At 34.2% G+C, this 20,810-nt stretch overlaps 1 long non-coding RNA gene across 1 annotated transcript in view; it reads left to right on the forward strand.

Moving 5' to 3' along the window:
- The window catches only part of LOC128247098 (uncharacterized), a 100,050-nt gene extending 79,490 nt beyond the window's left edge, over positions 1-20,560 (forward strand). The window contains exons 2-4 of the long non-coding RNA XR_008263519.2: positions 1,511-1,612; positions 18,969-19,327; positions 19,915-20,560. This is a non-coding gene — a long non-coding RNA (uncharacterized LOC128247098). The remainder of the gene's footprint in view (positions 1-1,510; positions 1,613-18,968; positions 19,328-19,914) is intronic.
- The last annotated feature ends 250 nt before the right edge of the window (positions 20,561-20,810 follow it).

Below are 20,810 nucleotides of genomic sequence, written 5' to 3' on the forward strand. Positions count from 1 at the left end.
CTGCATCCTAATGATACAAAGAATCTTATCATATGCCGAAATGAACATTTCCAGTAGGACAACCCGATTCTATTCGGGGATTTAAATGTATGCGATCATACGTATTAAACGTGAAGTAACAAACAAAATGCCGTGTGATAATTAGCTACAATTTTTTATATTCTAATTTCAGATAAAATCAAAAACCGTCCCTTGACTATCATAATATCTAGGTCGTTATATTATACCATAGGTTCTCAAAGTGGGTGCTACGCTCCTCGGTAGGCATTGAGAACGTCCAGGTAGGCGCTGGTGTTTAAGAGGGCGGTAAACAAAAAGGAGGCGTTAGGAGAAAAGCAGTGGCCTGAGGGACGCTTATGAATTTATACTATTACAGTATTGTATACAAATTATATATTATATTAAATATCAAATGAATAAGAGTTGATATAAATTAATAAAATATGAAATTTTTATTGACATAAAAATAGGGGTGGGGCGCTGAGGGTATTAGGTGGCCATGAGTGGGACGATGGCCCAAAAAGTTTGAGAACGTCTGTATTATATTGAAGATATGCATTACGAGTCAGTAAATACATTTAGAATTGACAATACACCAATTCTCGATTATATGTCTTTCTAAATAGAATTCTTTCTGCAAGTATATTGTACCACGTTCATGTCGATGAAGTAGGTATATACGCTGCTCGGTCAAAATGTAGAGGATTTAGTGAACGTAATTTTTTTTTTTACCTTAACGATAGTCAAAATAATAAAAACTACGTAAAAGGGTTTTTATTCCATCGACACCTCGAAAATTACTAAATATGTTATGTTTGCAAACTGTCAGTATCTTGCAGCGGCTAGGGGAAGATATGAATTTGGCATCAATCTCTCCAAGTGAAATTGGTGCTATTCATAAGAGAAGTTTAACCAATCACTGCAAACATACATTATTTTACTGCACTCCACAGTTCAAACTCCAACCATACATGAAATAAATTTACACCGCGATAAATTTAGTTGTTGAACGATATTTGGGTTTATCAAAGATGATTAGTAGTGTCGCTGACAGTATAACCAGTATAGGTTAGTTGGTTAGTAACAAGATTGTCTGATCCAAACAAATTTTGTCTTCTGGACAGTATAAGCTGAAGTAAAGTGACATTGAAATCCATTGTGCACACTGCAGCACGAACTTGATAACCCATTAACCATCATCAATTTGAAGCACGAACGTACGAATTGACACATATATTACTAGTGCATTCCGCCTATACGTACATTGCCATTTGAGCACCACTATGCTTAATGAAGTACTGCATTCTTGCGATTTTCCAAACTTTTTTTTCACTCATTTGTAATTAAATAGAAAGAAAACGCTTTTTTAAAAAATAGGAAAGAACAAACATGAAAAGACTAATAATTGATTCTTTTATCACGGTAGTATTACTCTGTATTCAAGTAACAAAGAATAGATCTAATGACAAGTTACCTGAGGCGTTTTTTTCTCTCTTTTATCTTCGAACAGATAGAAAAATGTCGACAACGAGTCGGTATTCTGAAGATAAATAAAAGCTATGTTTGTTTTGGCTCAGGAAAAGACAAAACTCTTCAGACGTCCAATATATCGGTAAGTGGAATCACAAACTTACTATTATCGTTTAACAAAGGGTTTATCTCCTAGATTGTTATTCAAAATGGTTGCATTATATAATAAAGAACAATTTAGTCAAATGACAATAAAATATTTAGAAAACATGTTTGTAATTACAAAGATGTTCAAAGAATAACAGAACAAATTTCAAAGTAACGTAGTGTCTCAACACGTGCGTTAATTTGCAGTAGCTACCGCAAATTTTTTTTAATGAATTCACATATTATGAACGTCTGACTGAGTGGAGAATTGTATGATGATGATATCAAACATCTTCGTGTTTACTTCAATATTTTCTCCAATATCACTGTTGATGTTGTGGCAACATATAATGGATATATGTATTAATCAATCTTAACACTATAATTTTTTACTTATGCAAACATTGGCGAAGTGAAACGATAGGTTGATACAATTTAATAAAACTTTTGTTTAATCCTGTCAGTTCATGTATTAAAACATGGGCTTGCTTTATAAAAGTTAAAATGCCAATTACCTTTTTAGTATATATCTATTTTCTTTGCATGCTTTATATTAAGCATCTAATTTATATACACATGAAGCAAATACTCCCACATATCTATTAGAATTTTTTTTTCATTATACTTCATACTCGCTGTTACACAATATTCGCATATTCAATGAAAAGTATATAAAAGCACATACAAATTATACATACATTGCAAAATATGCCATTTTCAATGTTATATTTCTCAAAATAACTTGCTGTATGACGTCTTAAAATGCAATGAACGCGACACACACGAAAAATATCTTATTAGAATTTGAGGAAAATCCATAGTCGATTTTTATATTTGAAAAGGTCATCAACTACAATTTGTTTGCTATAAGCTCTATGTACACCTCATTCACTTATTTTATTTAATATATTTTTACACAAAATTCAAATTTTACAGTTATCAAAACGCCTCATTCCTCATACCATTGAATTCAGCAATGAATATATCGAATGTCTGACAGAAAGTTAAGTTACAATAGTCGCTGGTATTAAAATATCAAAGAATCGAGACAACTGTTCGAATTATTTGTTTGGCAAAGGTTAATTTCTTCATTACTTAAAGTGTATTACTTGAAGAACTATAGATATCTGCGGATTCTACTTCTAACAATAGGAAGAAAACCAGTCAATAAAATTTACTATAATTATTGAAATAATAATATGTCAATATACAATTTCAGCCCCCGACAGTTAATTAGAAGGTAGCTCACCTTAATACCAAGATGAGGAAGTCAATAACGTCTTCTGTCTATCAAAAATAACTCCTACAAAAATAGCGTGTATATTTTGGTGAGATTTAATGAGCCTGCTGTTATAATTTACTCGATTTTTGTTTTTATTTGAATTCCTTTCATTTACATGTATAATGGCGTTGGCAGATCTATTGACTGTTACGACAACCATTTGGTGCACTTAATATATGGCTTTTGTTTTGATAGCAGTAGCCAATATTTTCTACATAATACCTGTGGCAACTAATAAATATCACTTTGTTAAATTTTCTTAATAACTGTAACATTTTTCCCCAAAGTCATTTATAGTTAATTATATTAATTATGTTGTAAATTTGGTATAGGAACGGACAAAAAGGATTGCCATGCTCATATATTATTCTTTACGTTCTGCGTTCTAATCATGTTGATAATAACAGAATGTTAATTTTCTCTAGCCTCCCGATTTAGTTCTTGAATTAGAAATCATTATCAAAATTTATGTGGTAGAATCGGTAGTGCATCAGTAAAGGCGCCATGTACTACTTAGCTACGTCTGTTTACGTTCTACGATCAAATTCGCATCGGACGATTTAAATTTGCTCGTATTCTTCTTTCAACGAAATAACACAGGAGGCAAGTTCTGCAGTACATACATAAGATGATATTATTTTGCAAAACTATATCTCCTTTGTGCCAATACCTTTCATCACTCTTACCAGTCGAATAGTAGGGAAAAGCAAATCTTCAATTCATTAACAAGCATACAACTACCAAATGCTTGACAGAAACTCAGCAGAATTTTGTTATCTGCGGTGCTTACATTAAATGATTCCTTGTAATTAGAAATGCCCAAGTGAAACAATTACTGTTCAATAAGAATAGAATGTAAAAGGGGTGACAACGTAACAGCCACTTAAATGTAGAAACATTTGGAATATGCATCTCTATAATCTAATTTCTAAATGCGATAATATAACATACGTATATAATTTACTTTGAAGGGCGTTTTATCAAAAACTGATGTAATTAAGGAAAGAGGGTGGAATAAAAATTCTTTGGAAATAAAATATACGCAAGGGGAAATTTCTGAAGAACGTGAGTTGCGGGTTAACTGTATTGAACTAAATAAATTGTCATGATTTAAGAGATATGTGGCCAACTGTATTTCAGTGGAAATGAACTGAATACGTCGATTAATTTTGTGGTAGCAACATATTAAAATCATAAAAATACCACGAGAATTCAGCGAGATAGATGGTCAATGAAATACTATGTAATCAAACACTTGTAGATTGAAATTACGAAATACACTTTATTAACTAACACTATTTTCCTGTTTATAATAATGAATATTATGCAATTATGTATATCTCTATGGCTTTATAATTAGAGGTTAGTTCTTGGTCTCAGGGTCATAGAATATGGTTTCGATTCATAAGATGGTCAAAACGTTGTGATAAAGAGCAAAGTAATTAATTTCCTGTTGATCAAGTCTGACCACCAGAAAAGAGTACTAGTCTGGTGTACCTCTCTCTTCCCCTACAGATCCCTTACCCTTGACCTCCCGAATATTCAGAATCGGAAGGTTTAATAGTATATCAATGATTAATGACTGCAACATAAGCACCTAAAATAATTAGCAAGTATTTCGTGCATGTTGCCACATCATGCTCGCATACGAATTACTGTTGGTGTTATATATATACACACATACATATGCATTTAAGTGTTTGTGTGTCAGTGCGCGCGCGGGTTTGTGTTCGCTGAAGGGCATTTGTGCAGTGACACTACAAATTCAAGCATATATTTTCTTTGCTGTGCTTACGGCGGGGATTTGAATCGGTTCCAAATGTCCGTTCAACGAAGTTACGCTAATGGTCTGCATCACATATGATTGGGTCATCCTATTTATAGTGCAGTTTCTTTAAACTTCTTTTATTTTAAAAATTAAGCTAAACAAACTTGTTTTCTAATCTAAAATATACTCTCCTTCATTTTCTACAAAGTTCTTCCATCTATCTGGTAGACTTGCAAGGCTCCTTTTCCAAAATTCACTCGTCCCTGACAAAGAATACGCCTACTGTACTGTTCCGGTCAAATAATTTAGAAGACTGCAGAATAAATGATAATCAGATGGTTTAATGTCCGGCGAATATGGTGAGAGGGGCATCGTTTCCTATTCAAACTGCTCTAGCATTTGGAATGTCATCCTCACTGTATGTGGCCGAGCCTTATCCTGATGTAAGAATATCTTTCGCCTTGAAGCAAATGATGGCTGGTTTACGTCTAGCGGTGACTTAAGCCGCTCAAGCTGCTTGTTGTAGATTTCCTTTGTTATTGTTTGCTTTGGGTTTAAAAGTTCAAAATGGACTAAATCATTCACAACCCACGAAAGAGATAACAACACCTTACGTAGGTAAATACCTTCTTTAGCCTGGGGTGCTGGTGTTTCTGGTTCCGGGTTCATTCCCACTGCGTAGTAGAAATATCTTCTACTATAGCCTCGGGCCGACCAAAACTTTGTGAGTGGATTTGGTAGACGGAAACTGAAGGAAGCCCGTCGTGTATATGTATATATATATATGTATAGGCATATGTCTTTATATGTTTGTGTGTCTGTGTTTGTACTCCCACAGAACATCGCTTGACAACCGATGGTGGTGTGTTTACATTCCCGTAATGTAGCGGTTCGGCAAAAAGCGACGGATAGAATGAGTACTAGGCTTCCAAAACACAACCTGGAGTCGATTTGCTCGACAAAAGACGGTGCTCCAGCATGACCGCAGTCAAATGACTAAAACAAGTATAAGAGTAAAGAGTAATATGTGTGTGTGTCTGTGTGTCTATGTCTGTGTCTGTATGTATGTGTGTGTGTCTATGTCTGTGTGTGTATGTGTGTGTCTATGTCCGTGTGTGTGTGTGTGTGTGTGTGTGTGTGTATGTGTGTGTATGTGTGTGTGTGTGCTTAATTTAAAAGGAAAGACCCAGAGAATTAGTTACCAGCCTAACCAAATGTCACATAGGCGCCTAAAAAATTAGTAACCCGAATTGCATGGGTGATCATTCCGACGAAGTGAGACGTGTTTTGGAGAACCTAAGTGGAAAGAAATTTGGAAACAAACGTATAAGATGTTGTCTAAATCATTTATATGACCTTATCACCGACGTATGTTTCGATTGATACATTTAAAAGTAAAATTATATATATATATATATATATATATATATATTCTGCCGAGGCACATGTCCTAGTGGTCAGATCAGGTGATGTGCGTGTATGAGCAAAGCACCTAGAGCTCCAGGCGACTCCGGCAGAACATAATGGCGAACTTCTGCTGACTCTCTCGCCTCAACTTTCTCTCGCACTTTCCTCCTGCATCTAGCAACTCACCTACAACAGAACAGCGTTTCGTTAATTTGGAGAATGCAACCGGAAAGCCGGTCCTTATGAGCCATTTATAGCTAGTGACGGACAAAGAGCATCTATCTATCTATCTATCTATCTATCTATCTATCTATCTATCTATCTATCTATCTATCTATCTATATATATATATATATATATATATATATATATATATACATATACACACTGTTTATACATGTACGTGCACATATATATGAGTGCATGTATGCATGTATATTCGTATGTATAAATATGTATATGGATTTATTTGTATAGAAATCTCTGTTGATTTACCAGAAGAGACAAATTGCGGGACTCAATAAAAATATAGAATATCCCTTACAATATTATAACAGAAAATTTACGCATTCCTGTTCTTGCACGTGCCGTTCACAATGGTTTTTAAATGGAACTATAAAAGTTTAAGTGCATTTTCATCCGCTGAGTTCATATTTAGAAAAAACATCAGATATTAGTAGATATTTAAAAAGAAATCCTGATGATAGGAAATCATAAGTAACTCAGACAACAGTCGGAGCCGTTCAGAGGTATATGTGTGTGTGTGTTTTTGCATTTGCTTGTGTGCATATGTGTCAGTGGGTGTGTGCATGTACATATATGCAGACACACATACTTGCATATATACATTCATACATATACACGCGCGCGCACACACAAACACACACACATATATATATATATATATATATATAATTTGTTTTAAATACGGATTAAGAATTGACTATATTCTTCTTGTACGAAGCACAGTAAATCTATCGGACACAATGTGACACTAGGATTTTTGAGTGAGTGTGTCAGATTCATATCTCAATCGCATTCATTATTTATTCATTTTATGTGAACTACTTAACTATACTGATAAAAGCTAGACACAGCTTGCATTGATAATTTCAGGATTTCTCCTTTTTTGCGGAACTGCTATTGTAGATTTCTCTATTTTGAATACACAATCGTGGCTCTTTGTGAACGGTCAACAAAAACTCTATGAACAATGCATTTACCTTAACCATGCACTAGTAATAATACTTCCCTATCTACAAATGAGATTAATATTGGATGTTTTCTCAAAGACTTGGGTTATAAATCTTCTATAGTGAATGCTTTTTCAAAGTTTCCATGATATAGAATGGTTCCAAAATTGGATAATACACTGCTTGCGAATTGTAATAATATTACATTTAAAATTATGTTTTTGTGACCATTGATGAAATAGGTTATGCTGTAATGTTTTGGAGGTAAGGAAAATATATCATTCTATATACAATAATATCTGAAAACATAATGTATTTAGAAAGCAAACTCTCTAAGTAAATCTGATTCTATCGAGGCATTGTACAGCATATGTTACACTGTAATTTCGATAAAATATATTACATTCTACGTAATGTGACTGAACATTCAATATACTTTGGCAATGAAACAGACATTTTCATGAATGCGTAAACGATGTGGCTGCGTGGTAAGATGCTTGATTCTCAACCACATGCTCTCGGGATCGGTCCCACCGCGTGACATCTTGTCCTAATGTCTTCTACTACAGCGTCGGGCCGACCAAAGCCTTGTGAGTGGGTGGATTGGGTACATAGGAACTGAAAATTACCTGTAGTATATATATATATATATATATATATATATATATATATATATATATATATATATATATATATATATAATTTCTGTGTTTGTCTCCCCACCATCGTGTGACAACCGATTTTGGTGTGTTTAGACACTGTAAGTTAGCTGTTCGGAAAAAGAAACTGATATAATAAGTACTAGGATTAAAAGTAAGTTCTAGGATCGAATTATTCGGGTAAAATCCGTCAAGGCCTTGCCCCAGCATGGCCGCAGTCAAATGTCTGAAATAAGTAAAAGAATAAAAGAATAAATGAGTGTACCACATCATTGAATTATTTCAAAATACATGAATTCATATCATAAATTTTTTCTGTGGTAATTACAATAGAAAAGAGAAATTCTTCCAGAATTTCAACACATTGCTTTAATTTCCTTTGCATTGCATACTGTTTTACGTCAGCTCAGCATATGAATATATGTTTTGTCTCCCTTTTCTCTCCGTTACGTTTCAGCCCAGTTTTCGTCTTTTTCTCCCTCCTCTGTCTAACTTTTGAAATATACATATATATATATCATAAATATACAAGGATTAGCAATTGAGTTGCTTCTCCAACATACTGAAAATTTAGAAATAGCAGTCAAAGAACTACTGATTCCAAAGTACAAATTTTTCTCTAAAGCGGATGGCGATATTTATGGCACACATAGAACAAAAAACCGGAGGGAAAAGCGTAAACAAACCAAGCCTTTAGTTAATTGGATACGAATCGTTTCATGGTTAAGTGAATGGAAATTTCACTATTCCAATCTTCAGCCCAAATATTCTGATAAATTTGAAAGTGTCTCTAAAAAAATTCACGGTAATTTTTGGCCATGCGACACCAAAAATCAACGATAAGAAAGGCACTTACGAATTCATCGGCTAGCGAGTTCAGGCACCTCACCCCAAAGAAATCTATTCCATGTGCGTCACAAATAGTCCCGTATGAAAAGAAGTCCCGTGTGGAGGGATTTACGGTTTAACCATCTAACTTAGAGATATCAAATATAAAATATACAAGAATAACATTAATTAGATTAACATATATGCACATAATAACGCACACTAGTATGTGTGAGAAGGCGCGCACGCACACACATATACACACACACGCGCGCATACGTTTCTGTTTCTCTCTGAAAAATAAAAGTTATCTAGCTGACGAGAAACAAAAATCAATATTGCCATAACTGACAAAACAAGTCGAGCTGGGCTTCATTTAGAAAAATGAAGGGGGGGGGGGGGGGGAAATCTCACAAACAAACATAAAAATCTGAATAATCGCTATGACTACATTTGATAATTCACTACTTCCAAAATCACAATCTTCGAAGATTTATTCACACGACTAAAAATGTTGATGCTAAAATGTTCTGTTAAAAATGGCTTTAAAAAATGCATACGTAAAATGATGTAAGGGAGGTAACTTTTTGTTACCGGTCGAAGATTATTTTAAGAGCTATCACGTAATTCCAAGTGAACTGTGATCGTGCAGATAGATCTATCAGCAAATCCATAATAGCTGTGACCACATCACCTTTTTCTTTCCTTCTTCTTTCATTCCCGGGCTAAATGTACCTCGGACTATTACTTCTACTATGTCCGTTCTTTATCTTTAAAAATAGTGGGTTGTGATATGAGTGGATTTGGCTGCTCATTAATAAAATGGCGTCATTGGAAAAGAAATGTTTATGATACGGATTTCTTTCATAGAACAATGACTTCAATAGGTTAGAGACCAGCTAGAGGGTAACTACCCGGTATTTATGGAGGAAAAATTTGTAGTTTGGAATCAGTAGTTCTTTGACTGCTATTTCTAAATTTTCAGTATGTTGGAGAAGCAACTCAATTGCTAATCCCTGTATATTTATGATGATAAATAGTTTTACCGATAAAGGTTTTTTTCATACTGAACTACTTGGCAAAATTAATTATTAATTCTATTAATTGACGATTCTCTGCCCTTATTCTTGTATATATATATATATATATATATATATATATACTTACATGCATACACACGTACGTACATACATGTATACATTCATACACAATGCATACATACATACACATGTATGTATATATATATATATATATATATATATATATATATATATATATATATATATATATATATATATGTGTGTGTGTGTGTGTGTGTGTGTGTGTGTGTGTGTGTGTGTGTGTGTGTGTGTGTGTGTGTGTGTGTGTGTGTGTGTGTGTGTGTGTACATACACGTAAATACGAACGCACTGTCGGTGTGATGCTATCTCTAGTGGTCGAGTGTCTATCATTGATGAGACCATGGTAGGTCGAAATCACGACATCTGGTCAACTCGGTGCTTGAGTTGCTGGTGATGTATCTGCTCGCTAGTGACAGAAACAAGCATGCATTTCGCACCAAAAAACTATATGAAAGTTTCTCTTATGGAATCTACCGCAGTACAATTTATTTCTAACAGAACATCCACATTAAAGTGGGAATAAATATTTCCTCTCAATGTCTTAAATGTTTCACATTCCATATCATCAAGGATTATCAATAACCACTTTAAGAGCATATTGACATTAACGAAAGCGGGGTTATGACTGTTTCCATCTCAACTCATACATCACTGTATATTGTAAATAGATTTCCAACGTGCGACTTTCATAATGGTTCATTACATCAGCTTAAACCACACGTTTGTTGCAGTGTTGAACAGTTCACTTAAATCAGTCCCACTTCTTCCATGATATTCAACATCAAAATATAGTCTCATGTTAATGTACAATGGATAATGCTGAATTGAGAGAATCGTTAGTTTTTGTTACAAAATTCCTTGCGCTATATTTTCCCGCTGTTCGTACCTGCAAAAGTAATGTAACCTAGCCACGCCGTTCTTACTTTCTTGTATTACAACTATTTTAGAAGCACATGTTTACTACGCTGCTCCATGATGGATTAACTGACGAGTTAGCTATTCATTAGTGCTAGGCAGATATATTTCATTTAAATATACGAGGCTGTATTCCAATATGTTTGTTTTGGAACCATTAAGCTCTAAATCTTAGTAAAGAGAAGGAAATGGACTTGGTAGAAATAATGCAGATTTGTAAGAGACGAATTATAGAATTAGGTACATGCCTCTGGGTTCTTATTTAATAAATAGAGATGTGTTTACTTTCTACTCTTGTTTTGCAACTTTAGACTTCACTGCTATGAGCTTTGTTCTTTAATCCGTATTAGCTTGATAAAATCTTCCCCACAATACTCTTTGCAATAAATTGTAATCCTTCCCTCCAACCTTGCCGTAGTCATAGTCAGAAGAAATCAATATTACAAAAAAAAAGGTTTTTCTCTCTATTATACAATTACTCAAACATTTTCTTGTTCCATTATATTCTCTCACCTTCTTAAGAATGTGGTAATACAAATGTCATTGTTGACGGCAGAAGTATTTATTTCTTGTAAACAGACCAATTAAGATATTCATATACAGAACCATATTTTCAGTATAATAACAGAAGCCATTTATATTTGTAAATATCTGATTCTGTGGATATTTAAGATTCAGATGTTTAAATTAATAGCTGTTACATCAAACAAGCATAACTTGTCAACCCATTTGCAGTCGCACTTTGCCAAATAAATAAATATAAGATCTTAACTGAAAAACAAAACAAAACAAAAAACAACAACAATTATTTGACCGGGTTTTCGTGTAGCCGATTTGTTTCTGGTATTAGTATTAGTATTATTCATTGTGGAATACTAACATACATACAGGTATAATTGTTGTTTTCACCCCGCTTTGTGATCGTTTTACGTGCAGTACTCTTGTTGTACGTTGTTAGGAAATTTGTTAGGAACGTTGATAGGAAGTGATCAGGAATCTGTTCGCTGGTGTTCAGCGGTTGTCTTTTGCCCGTAAGGGAAAATATGTTTCTCTAGAAAAAAATTAAAATAAAACACTGTTGGCGTTTTGAAAAATATATCCACATACAAAAGACAATACTAGCAAATTAAAATGATAATCCTTCCTCCCACCAACGCATTAACAAATCAAGATTTTCCTCCACTGCCTCCACCTTCTCCCCTGAGAATGTGTGTAAGACGACGGAGCGTGGAAGCAGGGGCAACGTTAAAAATAAAATTATCGAATGTAATGCATGGGGAGAAGTTGACGGAGATATTTACAGTTCAAAGTCCGTGTCTCGAAACAGTGGATGAGGGTGACGGTATCAGCAGCAGTATAAATAATAGTATGCTCTATGATGACAGCAGCAGTAGCAGTTGCAACAATGGCAGCAACACAGGTAGCAGTGGGAGCGGCAGCATTGACAGCAACAGTGCCGACAGAAGCAGCAGCAACGTTAATAATAAGTACAAAGTGAAAGAAGACAACACTGCTAGCAATAGAAGCAGGGAAAACAGTAACAATAGTAAATATTTTTTCGCGCGGTTAGATTTAGAGAACTTGAGGGTAGAAGGGCAGAAATTGATCCCCCACTCCTGAGACGGGGGCGGCTATGGTAAGAAAAATAATCCTTTGTACTATAGGCATAAACCTGTAATCTTTTGGGAGTGGGCTCGTCGATTACATTAATCTCAGTACCTAACTGGTACTTATTTCTCCCACTCCGAAATGATGAACCTCAGGACATACCGGCAGACGAAATACTGTTAAGCATTTCGCCAGGCGCGCTAACGATTCTTCCAGCTCGCCACCATTATGATCAGAAAAAATAATGACGTTTAAATGTATCAGCCTCAAATATAGGCGTCTGGAAACGACCACGAACGTTCAAATTCAAAGAGCCCTACACGATATATAGCATATCATAGGACATTTATCGAGGGAATGGGTGATTGTCGGGGTCGAGGGAATGGGTGTTTGTCGTGGACTGAGGTGATGGCAATCCAGCACTCGGTACAAATTCCACATATAACTTAGAGAAAGGCCAGCTGATGCACATGTACATGTATAAGTAGCCTCTAGAAAGCAAGCGAAAGAAGAACTATAAAACAATAGGTTCATCGATACTACTCTCCTTAATCTGACACTTTCCGCTCTTGAGTTGTTAAAATAAATTCCTCCCGTATTGACAGGATGTAGCCAACAAACCCAAGAACGTACTCTGTGTACTACAAGCGCTGAAGGCAGTACATCATCACAGTACCAGTGACAACAGCGAAACGATAATTACCCCTTCGTGCGTATACATCTTCCTCCAATTACTAGAATGGGCAAGATGAAGGTCGAACTGGATCGGCTGATTGATTCGATGAAACGAAAAAGGAACCGAAGAAAACAATTGAAAAAGATAAGGAAAACCCAAGTATAGATGGACATGTTTTCTCCATAGAGAGACGTGTTTCACTGAACTAAAGTTCAACTCAGGCGAAGGAAGGGGATCTCCTCACTATTTGAGCAAATCGTACATGGTAATGAATATTTATGAGTGATTTCATGGTTTTCTCCTGTTTTCGCATAGTGATATTCTTTGTAGAAAATCTTAAATATGACGGGGAGCTGGTTAAAGGGGTGTTGCGAAGGGCCCGAAAGGCTTGGCTGGAGGACTACCTTCCGAGTTCTGCAGGGTTTAGAAAAACTGAAGGACCTCTACAATAAGTGTGTGAATCTGAGTAGAAAATATGTTGAATAAAATCATAATTAACTGATCTTTATTCACTTTTACCCAAAACCAGGAAAGTTTCAGCACCAACTCGTAATATAGAATAGCAAACAGGAATAACTTCCTTACTCACGTCGGAAGAATCACAAAAAAGGTAAGAAGAAATACATTAAGTATGTAAATATTCTGAAGCGTTCATTTTGCAATATTTTCTGGTCTAGAAAACTAAAAGTATACTTGTCTCATTGTATGCTTAATTTAAAACTTACTACTTTGTATATTTCCTCCTATTTCTTATAGTTGTTCCTTGGATAAAGCTTGGCAATGAGGACGAGACAATCTCTTCCGATGTCTCCAGAGTCGCGTTGCTTTGGCCCTTGTAGCTGGTGCTTTTATTGTTTACTAGCCTCTTTCTTTCCCTCACACCTATCTCTCACTTCACAACATACATATGCATTTTTGGCTGTTTACTACTTTGATTAACATTGACAGTCCTGTCACATTAAAACATAGATATCCTATCCGAGAATGATCTTTTCGTCATCTAGTTAAAAAAGAAATTTTCTATAAATTATAGTAATAAAAAGATTTCTTTTTGTTGGTTCTTTCATGCATATTTGCAAGACTCTGCATCTAAGATTACTGATAACACAAGCGGTTTGCATATTTTACTTGCTCTGTAAGTATAAATTTCAGTCGTATTATATAAAATTAATTAAAAACAATCTGCAAATTAATTTCTGTGTTGCTGTCGGATTTACATTGATATAAAATATGAATGAGGTGTAGAAGTGAATTTGCAAGTGTGCTTATTTTTTGAATTTATGATTGCAATACAATATGAAATATCATGTAGGAAATTATGTTAGATGTTTATTCTAATCTTAAATAATCGAAAATGTAAATAAACTAAATAGCATAACAAAATTTCATTATTATGCATGTCCAATACCAGAAATGAGAGTGTAACTGATGAATACGTAAGCCTATTTATATTATCAAACTAATTAGTAATTGCAAACCGAATGTATATAGTAATTTGACAAAGAAATGGAAGAAACACAATAAAAAGAAAGCAAATGAAGAGAGAAAATTACCGGAAATAGGATCGATGGATGTGACTAAAATTCTTAGTTTTCAATTTTAATTTTAAATAAAATCTCAATTTTAATTTTAAATAAAAATCTTATAACCAGTACAGTAGAGTCTGTAAAAACAGACGAAGTCAAAGAGATTAGATTTTTGATTACATAAGTTCAACTGTTTTCGGTTCTGTTAATTACATAAAATACTAAGAGACCGATAAACGCAACATCCGCAGGCAATACGAGTTTTCTTTTTTAAATGATTGATTGTTATTTTAAATCTCGAAAGATCTAATTTATTCTACCACTAATACAGCTCAAGTACATAAAATTGTTTTCAAATAGAGACTAGAATGATCAAAGAGATTAAGTTAATATTTTCATTTTGTGTTCAGGCTTTCTCAGATGAACTAGGATTATGTTAAATACACGAACACATACAAACGCAAACACACAACCATATATATTGATAATATAATATAATATTATATATATATATATATATATATATATATATATATATATATATATATATATATATATATATATATATATATATATAATATATCAATATATATAAAAATGAGAATGTGTGTCTGTCTGTCTGTATGTCTGTCTGTCTGTCTGTCTGTGTGAATCCCTAAAACTCGAGAACTACGCAACCAATTTCATTTAAATTTTACACATGCCTTACTTAGGGTTCCAGTTGTGTTTTACTCAAAAAAAATTATTAACTTCTTGCAGAGTTCGAGCACACGGCAACATAATATCTCCTCCACTATTTAAGTATTACGTGTCAAAAGTGAAACAAAAACACTCATGTCAAATACTTTCACTTTAAAAATGAAACTATTCCACTAACTGAAACAATCACATTTCGTTACTGTAGTGACAGATACTTTCACAGAGAGAGAAAGAGAGAGACAGAAAGAGAGAGAGAGAGAGAGAGAGAGAGAGAGAGAGAGAGAGAGAAAGAGAGAGAGAGAGAGAGAGAGAGAGAGAGATGTATATGTATACATATACATGTATATGTACACCATTTCGATACTGTAATGACAGATACTTTCAGAGAGAGAGAGAGAGAAAGAGAGAAAGAGAGAGAGAAAGAGAGAGAGAGAAAGAGAGAGAGAGAGAGAGATGTATATGTATACATATAGATGTACACGTATATGTATATATATATATAGATCTATACATACATGTATATGTATACATATGTGTAGATGTATATATATATATAGATGTACATGTAATATGTACACATACATACATATATACATGCATACATATATCTATACATATATACACCCATCACACACACATACACATGCACACAAACACACACATTAGTCATTTGTTTACTTATCCAAAACTACGTCAAAAGTACTGAATGGATCTTTATGAAATTTGGAAATTATATTCTTTGTATAACGGCCATAACTCCCATGAAAATTCATATACTTTTGATGTTGATGAAATTTCAACCCGAACATAACAGATGAGCATTATTTAGAAAATGATGTTACACGTTATCGAGGCTACCATTCTTTCTGGATGTGCAAAAGGGGATGACGTCTTTATTCCAAGAATTCCTCTTACTCCATCAGGAGCAGACATTCCTTTTACATTCAGAAGACTACAATTCCCCCTTCGTGTGACTTTTGCCATGTCCATAAACAAATATCAGGGTCAAACACTGTCTGTAGCTGGTCTTCTCTTGGAAGAGCCCTGCTTCTCACATGGACAACTGTATGTTGGCTGCTCAAGAGTGGGCAGCAACAAAAAAACTATTTGTATATGCTCCACAAGGGAAAACAAGGAACATAGTTTACAATGAGGTGTTATAATCACAACAGCAAGAAAGTATGTACATGATCACCTTCTTTTACGAAACTTCATTGACTTTCATATATTTATATTGATATACATATATATACGTGTGTTTGGGTGCGTGTGTGTATATACATCTCTATATATAAAGATGATGCGTAGTCTAGACGGCGTTTTTAGATTTCATTATTCTCTTTAACCCGGGCAACGCCGGGTATTTCTGCTAGTATATATATATATATATATATACAGGGTGATTCAAAAGTTACCATACGTAGGAAAATTTTGATTTTTCATAAGAAACAGTTAAATAAAAAAATTGTTTCTTATAAAAAAAAAAAATTGTTCTTATGTATGGCTACTTTTGTATGATCCTATATTCATATATATATATATATATATATATAGGCGCAAGCCGTCTGGTAAGAAGCTTACTTCCAAACCGCATGCTTCCGGGGGATCAGCCCGGACCCACGGCCTGGCAGCGTGCGCAAGTGTTACTAGTATAGCCGTGAAGTCTTGTGAATGGATTTGGTAGATGGAAACTGAAAGAAGTCTGTTGTATATATACACACAGACACACATGTATATGTGTGTGTGTGTGTGTGTGTGTGTGTGTGTCTATACGTGTATTTGTGTCTGTGGTTTCCCCTCATTACCACCGGTCCCAAATGACTGAAATGAGTAAAAGAATTCATCTCTTGAGTTCTACTTATTGCCTGTTTGCATTGCCAAAACTGTAGACAGAGAGACCAATAGATAGATAGATAGATAGATAGATAGAACAAAATAGCAAAGGATGGAAAAGTTATGAAATAAACCTATAAATGACCCACTTCTCTAAGAAAAACAAACCAAATAATTTATACCTATCGAAGAGAACTGCATGGAATTGTTTTTATATTGGGTTTCCGGAAAGTTCGTGCCGATGTTTAAAGGAAAGAAAGAGGTCAATAAATACTTGCCATTACATTTTTAATCAACCAAATATGAACCATTTTGTTGCACAATGCGTCTCTATCTTTCCGTTAACTTGAAAATACCTTCTTCTCAGAATTGAGATGGTTTCATGGCAAATAAGTCGAAAGGTAAGCTACTATAAATCGGCACGAAATTTACGGACAACCCAATATATTCCATGAGCATTAAACGTTGAAATTCAAGATTAACTTTAAGAAAATCGGAAGAAGAATCATGTATTCCAATGTACTTGTAACTTTAAAATGAACAATAGAAATACGTCTAACATGTAACCCAAATTTAGTCTCCTAAATAAGAGTTACACGACATATATAAGGTAATCCGATGTGTTTCTCATTCCGGGAAAGTGTTTGTGGTGTGGTGTGGATTGCTCTGGAGTGGCGTGGTGTGTGGGGTGGTGTGTGGGGTGGTGTGTAGTTTGGCGTGGGGATGTTGTTGTGAGGTGGAGGTGTGGGGGTAGGGTCGGGGTATGTGGGAGTGGGGTGTGTGGATGTGGGATGTGAATGGAGTGGATATCGATGAAGGGAGAAGGAAGGCAGTAGAGAAGACAGGAAGTAAGTGTCAGTACGAGAAAGGAGAGGAGGTAGGAATCAAGAGAAAATAAACAGAGAATAATAAAAAAAAAACTTGTGGATTTAGTGATGAAACATGGTGACTATTTGGGAAGAAAAAAGGTTTGACAGGAGAGGTAGAAAGAAGGGGAGACACACAAACACACTCACATGCAATCCTGCACACACATACATATATTATCTAAGAATGGTTTGTGCAGGAATTTTGATATTCTTTAAAAATTACCTCTTCTCCTCTACCAAATGCAAATTGGTAGAGAATTGTATGTTTAAAAATATTGCAGCTGAAATGTATTATTCATATGTTCTTTATAGTTGCATTCATATATGTATTCATACGCTCTCTTTAAATTCTACAGCACCGTATGAAGTAATTTCTACATGCACCTTTCTACATTTACCGATTGTAATGTATAATATTGGATGATAGGAAGGGTTGATATCACTCGTGCATCATGAAAATGCAATTTGTCTTTAAAAGTTAGATATATTCTATTAACTGCTGTTTTATTAGCCTCTTCATCAAAAATATCGAGTTGGAATCTACGCCCGATGAGTACAAGAAATCAAATATTCTTCGAATTTTAATACTAAGAATAGTTCGTACTATTAACACTTCTGACATGTATAAAATTTACCAACCGTCGTCCCTCTTGAATGTGTACAAAACTTAATTTATCTTCGTCAAGATCCCACAAAATATTTATTATTTAATACCAATTCTAACTTCTGCAATATTTTAAGCCTTCATTTTTTCCCCTTCACTTTCCAGATTCAAATGATTCAGATTCCTATATATCTGTTATCATCGTTTTACTTGCTCGTCTACTTGCAATGCCTTTTACAAGCAAAAATAACGGATATTGACACAAAATTTAAGAAATATAATAGAGACGAAAAATTATTTTACTGAAAGTGTAAACTCTCGTGAGAAGTTAAGTCTTATATATTCTTTCTTTTTTTTTTTTAGAAAATAAGCCAATGAGAATCCGGAAACGAGAAAAATTTCAATAAAACAGTCGTAGAAGAATTGAATCATGTAATCCTCGAGGCAGTATGGCAAATATATGATGAATAGTTTAATCTAAATGATGCCTGCAAAGGTTCACATTCTCAAGAGACATTTCTCACACTGCAACTTTCCTTATAGAAGAATTTCGAGATGTGTTTGATGCCGACGTACTAAACCTAACATCAAAAAGACTGCGTATTGATGCTTAACCTTATGATATTACTTGGCGTCCCTTTTGACAGTTATTTGCTGTCCTTGACGAATCCACTCATAATACCCAGGAGGAGATTAATAGGAAAATGAGCTGAAGATTAACAGTAAACAGCCAAGCAAATTTTTTGCATAACAAATTACCAAACTCAAAATTAATTATATAATTTTTCGTCTATTTTCAGATTTAAAATCATTGAAATGAAAGAGAAAGATAATTTTCGAATAATAAATTTGACAATGATAAATTTTTAATGCCCAATTCCATTATTTCATCAAATTTAATATAATTGATTAATTTCTCCTAATATAATTTACAGTTCTAAAATTGAGGCTAAGCATTCGTATTTATTGTAATTAATTATTTGTATTGATGAAATTTTAGTACTTGGTATGAAAATAAATATATAAAAAATGTTTGCCCTACCTAATTATCAAATGAATGATATTTTGAAAACAACAGTTAATGTGTACTGTTTAGTGATCTTAAATTGGTGTTTTTCTTTAAACCTTGTGTACTCTTCCCTTAATTTCGGCAACGGAGTTTGAGCTATCTGTAGCAACTAATCCAGCTCTATAGAAGAGAACGATAGTACACATACACACACAATCACGCACCTATATTTTTGTATATGCCTGATTGTGCAGGCTGTTCGGGATCGATTTCATGACTTTTTATCTCTCCTATTTTCAGGAACTGTTTGCAAAATTGGTAAACACTCAACGGTCTTGGAGACCATAAAGGTTACATTTATATTTGAGGAAAAGTTAAATGACACGGTGGAGTGGAAACCATTTGAATATTGGAAAACAGTTGGAATCATGATTATTCTCGCTGGGGATCAAATTGACTATATCATGCCTGTTGCTCATTGCTCTCTGAACACTATACCACGTGACGTAGACATCATGAAAAACCAAGTTCACCCAAACACTAACTATTTTTGGCTGTCTCCATTCAGGTTGACGTCATGCGTCACACATTTTGAACAGGAGATTCGGCTCAATTCACACGGTCATGTGAAGCAATTCAGACTGCCGTGGAGTATGGGGTCATATCCTGGCTAGAGAGGTTGCTGTGGGAAGGTGGTATGAGTAGTAGCAGGATTCGACTGGAAAGAGTGATCACTTAAGCCATTAAATAGATTACGGTTTAAAATTTGAACTAAAATCCAACTTTATAAAATTAACAATAAAGCAAACTGAAAATTAAAATAATCAAAATTCCTTTAATTTTGTTTAATTTAAAATAATATCTAATTTTGTTTAACGTTACATAGCTCAAATTGACTTTATCTTATTTCAACCTCACATCACTCTATCTATCATTATTCTATATACAAGTTACCAAAGCTTTCTCAACCTCTCCATTATAATATGATTACTACTAATATTGCATACATTTTTAATGCAATTCCACTACTATGTATGATATATATATATATATATATATATATATATATATCATGGTATCGTTCAAACTGTGGAATGTTGCTATACCTCCGTGGTCACAATGCACTTATTTTGCATGGCTTTCGAATTAGGCCACTCCACTGGCTAGGTGAGTAGGTCAGCATTCCCCCTCCCCGA

The sequence above is a fragment of the Octopus bimaculoides genome, chromosome 2 (assembly GCF_046866305.1).
Source record: "Octopus bimaculoides isolate indiv1 chromosome 2, ASM4686630v1, whole genome shotgun sequence".
NCBI lineage: Eukaryota > Metazoa > Mollusca > Cephalopoda > Octopoda > Octopodidae > Octopus > Octopus bimaculoides.